Source organism: Sorex araneus, chromosome 5, assembly GCF_027595985.1.
Source record: "Sorex araneus isolate mSorAra2 chromosome 5, mSorAra2.pri, whole genome shotgun sequence".
Classification (NCBI taxonomy): Eukaryota; Metazoa; Chordata; class Mammalia; order Eulipotyphla; family Soricidae; genus Sorex; species Sorex araneus.
This window is the reverse complement of record NC_073306.1, coordinates 111,207,365-111,220,713: the sequence shown is the minus strand read 5'-3', so window position 1 is coordinate 111,220,713 and position 13,349 is coordinate 111,207,365. Positions and strand designations below refer to the sequence as shown.

The 13,349-nt window shown below is 39.6% G+C and overlaps 1 protein-coding gene across 1 annotated transcript in view; it reads right to left on the bottom strand.

The window, feature by feature from the left end:
• Positions 1-13,349, bottom strand: part of KIF6 (kinesin family member 6) — a 705,701-nt gene that overhangs the window by 180,384 nt on the left and 511,968 nt on the right. The window lies entirely within an intron of this gene.

The following is a 13,349-nucleotide window of genomic DNA, read 5'->3' as shown; positions in this document are numbered from 1 at the left end:
TATCACTGCTGGGAATATATCCTGGAGAGGCAAAATGGTATAGCAGAAATGACATCTGCATTTGTATGTTCATTTCAGCATTGTTTACAATAGCCAAAATTTGGAAAAAACTGGAACACCCCAAAACAGATGACTGGTTGAAGAATCTTTGGACATCTACACGATGGAGTACTATGCAGCTGTTAAAAAGATGAAATCATGAAATTTACATATAAGTGTATCAATATGGAAAGTATCATATTAAGAATAATAATTCAGAAAGAGAGACAGACATAGAAAGATCGCACTCATCTGTGGAATATAAAGTAATAAAATGGGAGACTAACAACCAAAAGTAGTAGAGATAAGGAGCAGGAGGTCTGCCTCACAGCTTGGAAACTTGCCTCATATGTTGGGGGAAAAGGCAGCTGAGATAGAGAGGGGAACACCAAGTAGAGGATGTTGGGAGGACTCATTTGGGTTGAAAGATGCGTGCCAAAAGTCGACTGTAGATCAAACATGATGGCCACTCAATACCTCTATTGCAAACTACAACACCCAAAAGGAGAGAGAGAACAAAAAGGGAATGCCCTGCCACAAAGGCAGGGGTGGTGGGGGATGGGGTGAGGGTGGTGGGAGGGATACTGGGAACATTGCTGGGGGAGAATGGGCACTGGTGGAGGGATAGGTAAATGATTACTGTATGACTGAAATGCAAACACGAGAGTTCGTAAGTTTGTAACTTTACCTCACAGTGATTCACTAATAAAAAATTAAACAACAACAACAAAAAGACACAAACATATACCTTGAAAATGTAGAAAGTCAATATTAAAATATATACCTTACAAGGAAGAAGTACATAATGCGAGCATATCTGTTCATATTTCCCTGCTTTGAGAAATAACCTACTCATGCCATAATCGATTTTTATATAAAGTCCAAATTCTAGGGCTAATTCAAACAAGCTTTTATTTCAGATACACAAAATTTTACACCATTATTTAAATATGCTATGTCTTTTTTTTAAAATTTTTTTTATTAGTTTATTTTTAATTAGAGAGTCATCGTGAGGGTACAGTTACAGATCCATACATTTTTGTGCTCATGCTTCCCCCATACAAAGTTCAATAACCCATCCCTTCACCAGTGCCCATTCTCCACCACCCGTAAACCCAACATCCCTCCCCCCCTCCCCAGACCCGTCTCCCCCCACCCCACCCTGCCACTATGGCAGGGAATTCCCTTTTGTTTTCTCTCTCTGATTAGGTGTTGTGGTTTGCAATAGAGGTGTTGAGTGGCCATTGTGTTCAGTCTCTAGTCTGTATTCCACCCGCCTCACCCTTCCCCCACATGACCTCCAACCACATTTTACTTGGTGGTCCCTTCCCTGAGTTACCCAGAATGAGAGACCAGCCTCCAAGCCATGGAAACATTCTCCTGGTACTTATTTCTACTATTCTTGGGCGTTAGTCTTATAGTCTATTATTCTATATTCCACAGATGAGTGCAATCTTTCTATGTCTGTCTCTCTCTTTCTGACTCATTTCACTTAGCATGATACTTTCCATGTTGATCCACTTATATGCAAACGTCATGACCTCATTTTTTCTAACAGCTGCATAGTATTCCATTGTATAGATGTACCAGAGTTTCTTCAACCAGTCATCTGTTCTAGGGCACTCGGGTTTTTTCCAGATTCTGGCTATTGTAAACAGTGCTGCGGTGAACATATAAGTGCATATGTCACTTCGACTATACTTTTTGGCTTTTCTGGGATATATTCCCAGCAGTGGTATTGCTGGGTCAAATGGGAGCTCAACCTCTAGTTTTTTGAGAATCATCCATACTGTTTTCCAAAAGGGCTGAACTAGCCGGCATTCCCACCAGCAGTGTAGAAGGGTCCCTTTCTCCCCACATCCTCTCCAACAGCGGTTGCTTTTGTTCTTTTGGATGTGTGCTAGTCTCTGTGGTGTGAGGTGGTATCTCATGGTTGTTTTGATCTGCATCTCTCTGACGACTAGTGATGTAGAGCACTTTTTCATGTGCCTTTTGGCCATTCGTATCTCTTCCTTGGTAAAGTTTCTGTTCATTTCTTCGCCCCATTTTTTGATGGGGTTGGATGTTTTCTTCTTGTAGAGTTCAACCAGTGCTTTATATACCCTTGATATCAACCCCTTATCTGATGGGTATTGTGTAAATATCCTTTCCCATTCTGTAGATAGTCTTTGTATTCTGGTCACTGTATCTTTTGCGGTGCAGAAGCTTTTTAGTTTAATGTAGTCCCATTTGTTGATCTCTGTTTTTACTAGATTGCTTAGTTCCGTGTCACCTTTGAAGATACCTTTATCTTCAATATCCTGGAGAGTTTTGCCGACCTTGTCTTCAATGTACCTTATGGTTTGTGGTCTGATGTTGAGGTCTTTAATCCATTTTGATCTGACTTTTGTGCATGGTGTCAGGTCGAGTTCTAAGCCCATTTTTTTGCATGTGATTGTCCAGTTGTGCCAGCACCATTTGTTAAAGAGACTTTCCTTGCTCCACTTCACATCTCTTGCTCCTTTATCAAAGATTAGATGATCATATATTTGAGGTTGTGTGTGGGGATATTCCACCCTGTTCCATTGGTCTGCAGCTCTGCCTTTGTTCCAGTACCATGCTGTTTTAATTGTTACCGCTTTGTAGTAGAGTTTAAGGTTGGGGAGGGTGATGCCTCCCATCATCTTTTTCCCAAGAATTGTTTTAGCTATCCGTGGGCGTTTATTGTTCCATATAAATTTCAGGATTGCTTGCTCCGCTTCTTTGAAGAATGCCATGGGTATCCCTATAGGGATCGCGTTAAATCTGTATAATGCTTTTGGGAGTATTGCCATTTTGACAATGTTTATTCTCCGTATCCATGAGCAGGGGATATGTTTCCATTTCCTCATGTCCTCTTTTATTTCATGGAGTAGAGTTATATAGTTTTCTTTGTAGAGGTCCTTTACTTCTTTAGTTAAGCTGATTCCAAGATATTTGATTTTCTGGGGCAAAATTTTGAATGGGATTGCTTTTTTCATGTCCCTTTCCTCTGTCTCATTGTTTGCATATAGGAAGGCCATGGACTTTTGGGTATTGATTTTATAGCCTGCGACTTTACTGTATAGGTCAATTGTTTCTAAGAGTTTCTTACTAGAGCTTTTAGGTTTCTCTAGGTATAGCATCATATCGTCTGCGAATAGTGAGAGCTTGATTTCTTCCTTTCCGATCTGAATCCCCTTAATATCTTTTTCTTGCCTGATGGCTATTGCTAATACTTCCAATACTATATTAAAGAGAAGTGGTGAGAGTGGGCATCCTTGTCTTGTCCCCGATCTTAGAGGAAAAGCCCTTAGTTTTTCTCCATTGATGATAATGCTTGCCCTAGGTTCGTGGTAGATGGCTTTGACTATCTTGAGAAAAGTTCCTCCAAAACCCATTTTGGTGAGAGTTTTTATCATGAATGGGTGCTGGATCTTGTCAAATGCTTTCTCTGCATGTATTGATATGATCATATGGTTTTTATCTTTACTTTTGTTGATGTGATGGATTATGTTGATTGATTTCCGAATGTTAAACCATCCTTGCATCCCCGGGATGAATCCCACTTGGTCATGGTGTATGATCTTTTTGATGAGTTGTTGGATTCTATTTGCTAGTATTTTGTTGAGGATCTTCGCATCGGTGTTCATCAAGGATATTGGTCTATAGTTTTCTTTGTTAGTAGTGTCTTTGTTTGCTTTTGGTATTAGGGAGATATGTGCCTCGTAGAAACTGTTCGGAAGGGTTCCTGTCTTTTCAATTTCCTGGAAAAATTATGCTATGTCTTTTAATGCATTTGCACTACTGTCTCTTATGGCTTGAAAACCCTTTTCTTATATGGCAGGCTCCAACTCATTCTTCAGTGGGGAGTGCCAGGAACTTAGTACTTGAGATATTTGGTGTGAAACTGAATTTTTTGCCTGACTTCCAACTCATTTTTTTTTCTTTTTTGGACTGCACCCAATATGTGTTTCTCAGAACTTACTCCTGGCTCTGCACTAAGGGATTATTCCCTGCAGTATACGGGGACCAAATGGAACGCTGGATAATTTTATTGAAAAACCGTGAGATAGTCACAAGCTTTCATGTTCGGGTTACAATCACACAATGATAAAACACCCATCCCTCCACCAGTGCACATTCCCCACCACCAATATTCCCAGTACATCCCCCCTTTCCCACCCTCCCCCTGCCTCCATGGAAGACAATATTCTCCATACTCTCTCTCTCTCTCTCTCTCTCTCTCTCTCTCTCTCTCTCTCTCTCTCTCTCCTTTTGGGCATTATGGCTTGCAACATAGACACTGAGAGGTCATCATGTTTGGTCCATTATCTTCTTTCAGCACACATCTCCCATCCTGACTGATTCCTCCAGCCATCATTTTCCCAAGCCCTTTGATTAATTAATTTAGGATCACACTTAGTGATGCAATTCTTGCTCAGGGAATATCACGTCGCTCAGGGAACAATGCTGAGCAGAGGCTGAACCCAGAGTGCTGCATCAGAATCGTGCACTCCAGCCCTTGAGTCTACTCTTGGGTCTGCCAAACCTTTCAACCTATGCATCTTGCTCACCCTAGACAAACATTATATATGTATATATATATTTTTACATAAATAACCCCAGACAAACTATATATAAAATATCATACATAATTGCATATTATTTTAAGTTATGTAGTAGACAATAGAAATGTAAAAAGAAACAGGTAAAATTAGTTTCTATAGTCTTTCATTTAACAGCATATTAAATTTTATTAGAATTCTAAAATTAATCGAATATGTTATTAACAATATATTTAAAATTAATATTTTACTATGTGATTAATACAAAATTGTGATGATCTTCATCTTCAGTTTTTTATATTGACTACTTGAATTCCTTAGCTTATTAAAATTTTTTTTAATTATTATTTTTTAAATTTATTAATCTTTTAATTAGTGAATCACCGTGAGGGTAAAGTTACAGATTTATACATTTTTGTTCTCATGTTTCCCTCATACAAAGTTCGAGAACCCATCCCTTCACCAGTGCCCATTCTTCACCACAAATAAACCCAGCATCTCTCCCACCCCCCAATCCCATCTCCCCCCACCCCACCCCGCCACTGTGGCAGGGTATTCCCTTTTGTTCTCTCTCTCTAATTAGGTTTTGTGGTTTACAATAAAGGAGTTGGGTGGCCATTGTGTTCAGTCTCTAGTCTACATTCAGCACGCATCACCCTTCCCGCACGGGATCTCCAACCTCATTTTACTTGGTGTTCCCTTCTCTATCTGAGTTGCCCTCTCCCCAGAATGTGAGACCAGCTTTTAAGCCATGGAGTCAACCTCCTGGTACTTATTTCTACTATTCTTGGGCATTAGTCTCCTACTCTGTTATTCTATATTCCACAGATGAGTGCAATCTTTCTATGTCTGTCTCTCTCTTTCTAACTCATTTCACTTAGCATGATACTTTCCATGCTGATCCACTTATGTCCACTTATATGCAAAGTTTATGACCTCATTTTTCTAACAGCTGCATAATATTCCATTGTATAGATGTACCAAAGTTTCTTCAACCAGTCATCTGTTCTTGGGCACTTGGGTTTTTTCCAGATTCTGGCTATTGTAAATAGTGCTGCGATGAACATATAAGTGCAGATGTCATTTCGACTATACTTTTTTGCTTCTCTGGGATATATTCCCAGCAGTGCTATTGTCCTTAGCTTATTTTGTACCTACAAAACATATCAAGTAAGACAACTGACAGGTACTGAAGCGATAGTATGGCAGGTAAGGCACTGCCTTGCATGCCGTTGACCCAGGTTCAATCCCTGTCATCATGAACAGTCCCTGAGCATCACCAGGAGTTATGTCTGAGCACAGATCCAGAAAAAAGGTCAGTTGACATGGGAAGCACTATATATACACACACATATATTTAACATATATCCATATTGATAAAAATAGTCAATTAAATATTGCTCTACTAGAAACAATGCATATAATTATTGACATGTTTTATAATTGTGTTATTTTATAATATAACAATACCTTGTGCCATGGATTTGAAGTGATTGTGTCCCAGCAAAGCAATAAAGTTGTAAATAATGGAGAAATGTTTCTCACTGTTTCTGTTTCAATATTTGCTTAATTAATTATTGCAGTACAGTGGATTGGACCTGGGACACACATAGGCAACTCTACTCCTACGGATACATACTTGGTATCCACCTTAAATATTTAAATAAGTTAATTAAAGTGAAATAAAATGAGAAATTCAGAGCCCAGTTCAATAGTTCAAAAGTCACATGCAACGAGAGGTTATCACACTAGACACTGTAACTGTAGAACCTGGAAATGGAAAAGGGAGGCTTGGAAGGGAGGGATGAATTAGGATTATTCTCATGTCATTTATATTCCCAGCCTTCTTTATGCTTCTGTGTAGCAGTGTGATACATTTTTGGTCAAAAATATATATGAGAATGCAGCAGATCTGGGAAATCTTTCCTTTCTTGTCAAAAGGACAAACTCAAGAAAAAAGAATGTGCTACCACAATTCCTTCTTCTTGCTTTGAATCTGAATATTAAATGATGCCTGAAGCTATAGCAGAAACCTTGACAACTCACATGATGAAAAATAAAAATACTCAAAATGATGAAGGAATAACCTCAAGTCTTGAGGGAAACCACCGAGTTGCTGGACCAACTCTGAGATAGCTACACTTAAATCGTTTGATATGAAAACAATATTCTGTCCATAAAATTTAAGTCATTGATAATTGTAGTCCAAAGTACTCCTAATAGTTATAATGAAAATGGTATATAAGAAAAGAGACAATAGGCACTCTGAGGAGACTACACACACACACACACACACACACACACACACACACACACATACTTATATATACATACACGTATACATGTAGGATAACATTGATTTGTCCTTTCTCCTCTGTAGCAAGAAGCTTAGGTTTACTGAGTAACACCCATCACAGTGCTCCCGACGCACTCCTATTCCCTCAGTATTCATCTTTAACTTCTCTGTGCTCTCTTTCTTTATCTGTTAATCACTCATTTGCCCTAACCAGAACCTGTGACTTGTAAGGTCAGATCTTCTAAGGACTCTGGGTTTTGTATTTGTAAGTGAAATATTATTTATTGTTTTTCTCTTTCCCTTATGTCTTTTGCATAGTTTACTTTAGAACAATGTCCTTTTTGTATAGATACAGGAAGACAGCTAATGCTATGCTTTGGTAACTTGGAAGTTAGTTGACAGTAAATATTATTCAGCGTCAGTTTTGACTGGGCATCTGTCATATTTACTCATCTTAAGCCTCAGTTGCTCTTAACACCCCCAAAACAGGGTCCCAAATAAGGGACTTGATGGACCCAGGGCAAGCTGTAAGCTACCCTAGCATCAAAATGGGACAGGCCAAGTGCCATAAAACTTAGAATAAGTTAAAAGCATGGTCGTGGACGAATTCTGTCACTTCTCTTTAGAAGTGATTGGACAAAGACCCTGCCAGAGTTAGGAAGGACTAATCTGGCCCGAGGACTATGGTTTGGGATCTATCGTGAGATGTCCCTAGGAGAGCCACTATATAAGCTTATATATCTCTTACTGTGTCAATACAAAATGACTAGAAAGATTATCAAGAAGTAAATCTAGATGATTGTTTATGGACTAAGGAAATTCTGCCCTTGAGAAGATCTCCTAGCAGGAGATCTTGTATTATAAGAGCATCCAAGGAAGGAAGGGACGGGCTTTACATACGTTGATTGTGCCATATGACCTAGGTGTAGTTGCTACCCTTAACCCTTGGAGGTTGGGTTCTAGACTAAAGCTGTGAGACTGGGTGCAGGGAGTAGCAAGGGGGACAGGAGGAAACAGGAATAAGGGGCAATATGAGACTGGAATGGGGAACTCAGTGAAACTGGAACAGGTGCACAGGGAAAGTGGAATGAATGGTGGGACAGACTAGCCTAGCCCATGTTTTCTCCTTCTTTCATCCATAGCCATTGGCCATCCAGGGTGGGTAAACAGCCTGACCACTGAACACACATGGAGAGAGTGAAGCGCCTCTTACATTATTTTGTGAACACACATTACACACACACACACACACACACACACACACACACCACATATCACTGTATCACTGGACCACTATCATACCATTGTTCGTTGATTTACTCGAATGGGCACCAGTAACATCTCTATTCCTCTCAGCCCTGAGATTTTAGCAGCCTCTCCTTACTCATCTTTCCCAATGATTGGAGGCTTTCAGGGTCAGGGGAATGAGACTTATCATTACTGTTTTTGGCATATTGAACACATCATGGGTATCTTTCCAGGCTCTGCCCACATCCATCCCCCCACATGAATGACAGGTATATGTTGAAGAATATGAATTTTTTAGAGATCAGGAATAGTCAGATAAAGGGTGTGGGGGGGACACTAGATATCTCAATTGAGAAGCCCAGAGTAGTGTAATTGTCCATGTCTTGTGGACATAATCTGACTTTTTATAGTAAAAGAATAAAAATAAAAGTACAGAAATAGTGGTACCCAGACTGGGTCTTCAGCATAGATCAAATGTTTAACATGAAATAAAAGCTAGTAAAATAAAGCCCTCCATGAGAAAAATCTATTAAGGGTTCTTGCATTAATAAATCAAATAGATAGTCCTTGACCTAACCTCTCTGTTCCATAAAGATCTAAAACAAAAAGGCTTACATTAAATTGAATTTTGTTTAACCCTCTGTACTTTAAACTTAATTACTTAGTAACACATTTATCCTTCCTCTGATATTGGATTTCTTTTTTCATCTCTTTGAACATGTAACACCTAATCTCACAGTATCTTTTATCTCATTCCTTTTGGTGCAGCTCCCATTTTCTTTTCTTTATCTCACTTTCATAGTGTGAGACCAGGTTTCCAACACATACCATGAACACCACCCAAACTTCTACTGGTCAATCTTTCTCCAGCTTCATAAATACCCAAATGCAATTCCATCAAGTCTACCTGAATACACTTGTCTGTATTTTTTTTAAAAAAAGATTTCAAATGATGTTCTTTATAGAACACTTGAAATAAACCTTACAAACAAAAAATAAAGAAAATTATTTAATCTGACTACCAAGAGTTAACTATATGTATTCTCTTCCAAACTTTTTTCTATATATGTTTATTTATTTTTTTTAATAATTTATTTATTTTTAATTAGAGAATCACCGTGAGGGTACAGTTACAGATTTATACACTTTTGTGCTTATACTTCCCTCATACAAAGTTCGGGAACCCATCCCTTCACCAGTGCCCATTCTCCACCACCCGTAAACCCGGCGTCCCTCCCACCCTCCCCAATCCCATATCCCCCCCACCCCACCCTGCCACTGTGGCAGGGCATTCCCTTCTGTTCTCTCTCTCTAATTAGCTGTTGTGGTTTGCAATAAAGGTGTTCAGTGGCCGCTGTGCTCAGTCTCTAGCCCTCATTCAGCCCGCAACTCCCTTCCCCCACATGGCCTTCAACTACAATGTAGTTGGTGATCGCTTCTCTGAGTTGCCCTTTCCCCGGAACGTGAGGCCAGCCGCAAAGCCATGGGGTCAACCTCCTGGTACTTATTTCTACAGTTCTTGAGTATTAGTCTCCCACTCTGATATTCTATATACCATAGATGAGTGCAGTCTTTCTATGTCTGTCTCTCTCTTTCTGACTCATTTCACTCAGCATGAAACTTTTCATGCCCATCCACTTAAGATAACCAAAGTGATGTTATAAACAAAACTATATTCATAGCTTTCATTTCTCATCACATCATGTATAATTAAAAATTCTTCAAAGCCTTTTGAAAAATGCAACCACAGGATAGCCCATCACATGGCCATTCTTTAATTTACTTAACTGTATTTTTATATCATCACTCTCTTTTCTTATTCCCTATGGTGGCTGCAAATTGTATTTTGTATTAAATAAAACTTTTAACTCTTGAACCCTATCAGGTGCTATATTTTACTTCTGCCTCTACCCACCAGCTGGTGTTTCATATTCTAGCCAAAATAATTGACTTGCTCCTTGCTCAAAACAACTTGCCTTTTTCTGAGCCATTTCCTTTCCCTTAAATTTCTGTCAAATCATAGCTTTCCTTACTATGACCTTAGGTGTAATTATTCCAATAATCTCCCACCATCTCCTTCCTTATATCCACACATCCCATATTATCTAGTGCCCACATTTATGACTTTGATTATTTTTCTGGTCGTGTGTCTGTTTCTGTTAGGCACATTATGGTTTGATAGTTGACAGTATCCAGTACAATAGGCCAAGAGGAGGAGGGGCAGAGCTAGCAGGGGACCCTGCTGCATCTTGAGCCCCCTCACACTTGATGAAGTTAGTTGGCTTGGAAGGGAGGGAGGAGGCAGGATGATTCTCATGCTCAGAGCCTGGCATCAGGGAGTGGTTAAATCTTGGCTGGCTTTGATGAACAAGATAGACTATCACGCATTTGGAGGCCATCTGCATTTCCAGGCTAAATGAAAACATATTTATTTTGGCTGCTGAGTATCTGGAGGATGAGGGAACTTCCATGCATAGGGGAGGCTAACCCTCCTTTTGGAAAAAAAGCAACCTTCATTAAATCCAATATCTGCTTCATATTAACCACTGTGTGGACTATAAACTTGAGTATTGACTTAAAGGGATGTATTCCTACTTTTGCATCAAATGGCCCTTTATCTCGCACAGCTTTTCTTTTATAATTGAAAATCATGAGCATCTGGTTAAAAGTTAAATCTGCATAACAAAGCAGCTCCCCTTCCTCTGCCTATCACTTGGTGGCTCCTCTCACTCAGCACAGTCTGACTGCCAGCAAAGTGTGGTGGCTGGGCCAGGTGGCATGTGTACAAGTGCCACTCAATGAAGCAGTTTGTGCTAACAAGAATTCAAAGGAGCCGACGCTTCTAGCTGTAGGTGATCACCACAGCTTGTTGAATTCATTCTCATTGATGTACCTACAGTGTGGTAAAGGTCTTTCATAAAATGCCTTTTAAAAAGGGTCTTGACCAGAATGCATAAGGTACATTGAAGACAAGGCCAGCAAAACCCTCCACGACATTGAAGCCAATGGTATCTTCAAATCTGACACACCACTGGCCCAAGCAAGTGAAAGCAGAGATAAATAAATGGGACTATCTCAAACTAAGAAGCTTCTGCACCTCAAGAGAAACAGTGACCAAAGTACAAAGACAATCTACAGAATGGGAAAGGATATTTACACAGTACCCATCCGATAAAGTTGATATCAAGGATATACAATGCACTGGTTGAACTCCACAAGAAGAAAACTGCCAACCTGATCAAAAAATGGGATGATGAAATGAATAGAAACTTTCCCAAAGAAGAAATCCGAATGGCTGAGAGGCACATGAGAAAATGTTCAACATCACTTATCATCAGGGAGATGCAGATCAAAACAAGAATGAGATATCATCTCACACCACAGAGACTGGCCCACATCCCCCAAAACAAAAACAACCGGTGTTGGCGTGGATGTGGGGAGAAAGGGACTCTTCTTCACTGCTGGTGGGAATGCTGACTGGTTCAGCCCTTTTGGAAAACAATATGTGTAGGATGACATTACTTTGTCCTTTCCCTGCTTGCCACAAGTAGCTTGTCCCGGTTTTCCCCAGAGTTTAGGCTTACCCCAGTCTCACCCATCAAGGTGTTCCCGAATCTCTCCCATCCCTTTGTTTAGCTATAATCACTTCTCCATGCTCTCTTCCCAAAAAGAGTTAATCTGTGGCTTTCCCTTAATCTGACTCTGCTAATTTGCAAGGTCAGACCTTCCTAGGATACTGAATTTATATTAAATTTATATTAAATTTATATTAACTTATATAGTTAATATTGCCTTTCTCCTCTTCTTGTGCCTTTTAAATAATTTACTTTATAGCAATGTCCTTTTCCCTTAATCTGACTCTGCTAATTTGCAAGGTCAGACTTTAATATGGACGATTCTCAAAAAATTAGAAATTGAGCTTCCATTTGACCCAGCAATACCACTCCTGGGAATATATCTTGGAGAGGCAAAAAGGTATAGTAGAGATGGCATCTGCATTTCTATGTTCATTGCAGCACTGTTTACAATAGCCAGAATCTGGAAAAAACCAGATTGCCCCCAAACAGATGAGTGGTTAAAGAAACTGGTACATACACACAATGGAATACTATGTAGCTGTCAGAAAACATGAAGTCATGAAATTTGCATATAAATGGATCAACATGGAAAGTATCATGTTGAGTGAAATGAGTCAGAAAGAAAGAGACAGACATAGAAAGATTGCACTCATATGTGGAATATAATATAACTGAGAAGTACAAGTTTGCAGTGATGCAATTTCTGCAGATATTTCTCTGGACTTAGTTACTACAATACTAAAATACAGAAACCCCAAACCGTGAGGCCACTAGTGTGGTCACTTGACTTCATATCTCTTCATTCTCAGCAATAGAAAACAAATTATCAAATGCTTCCTTTTCAGCAGGTCCGACTTTAGGGGAGAGAAACTCCAAACAATAATAGTGAGTTTTGCTGAAATATTGAATGTAATCAAAGTGAAAATAAAGTGAAATTTATCAGTTACACAGGCGGGGTGGGGGGCTAGGGGTGTCAGGGGGCTAGGGGTGTGGGTGGGTGGGGTGGAGCTATACTGTGATTCTTGGTGGTGGAATATGTGCACTGGTGAAGGGATGGGTGTACGAGCATTGTATAACTGAGACTTAAACCTGATAACTTTGTAACTTTCCACATGGTGACTCAATAAAAAAAATTAAAAAAAATAAAAAGGGTCTTGTATTTCATTTTTTTTTATTTTAGAGGTCACACTCACCAGTACTTAGTGACTTCTCCCAGGTTTGCGCTGGGGGACCATGTGGTGCCAGGGATTGAACCCAGGCTTCATGCATGCACAGCAGGTGCTTTAGCCCTTTAAGCATCTCCATACCCACCCCTGCCCACCCCTGCTGTTGCCTCAAGTTGCTTGGTTTTCATTTTATTTTTTAGGGAGGTTACTCAGCAGAGTTCCAAACTGGGCTCCTTAAATATAGAGAATGTACTGCATCTCCCTCAAAAAAAGGATCATTTTTAATATCTTGTTCACTTGAAACAAAGTTTGTTGGGCTGACAATATGACAGTCCCAGTTTATGGCAAAAGAAAGCTCCATGCAAACCAAGCTTTACGCTCATTAGTCATTTAAGCTAAGACTGGAAAGGAGTTAGCACTATCTGTAGGTTTTAATTGCTCAGTATTTTGTGAGTAG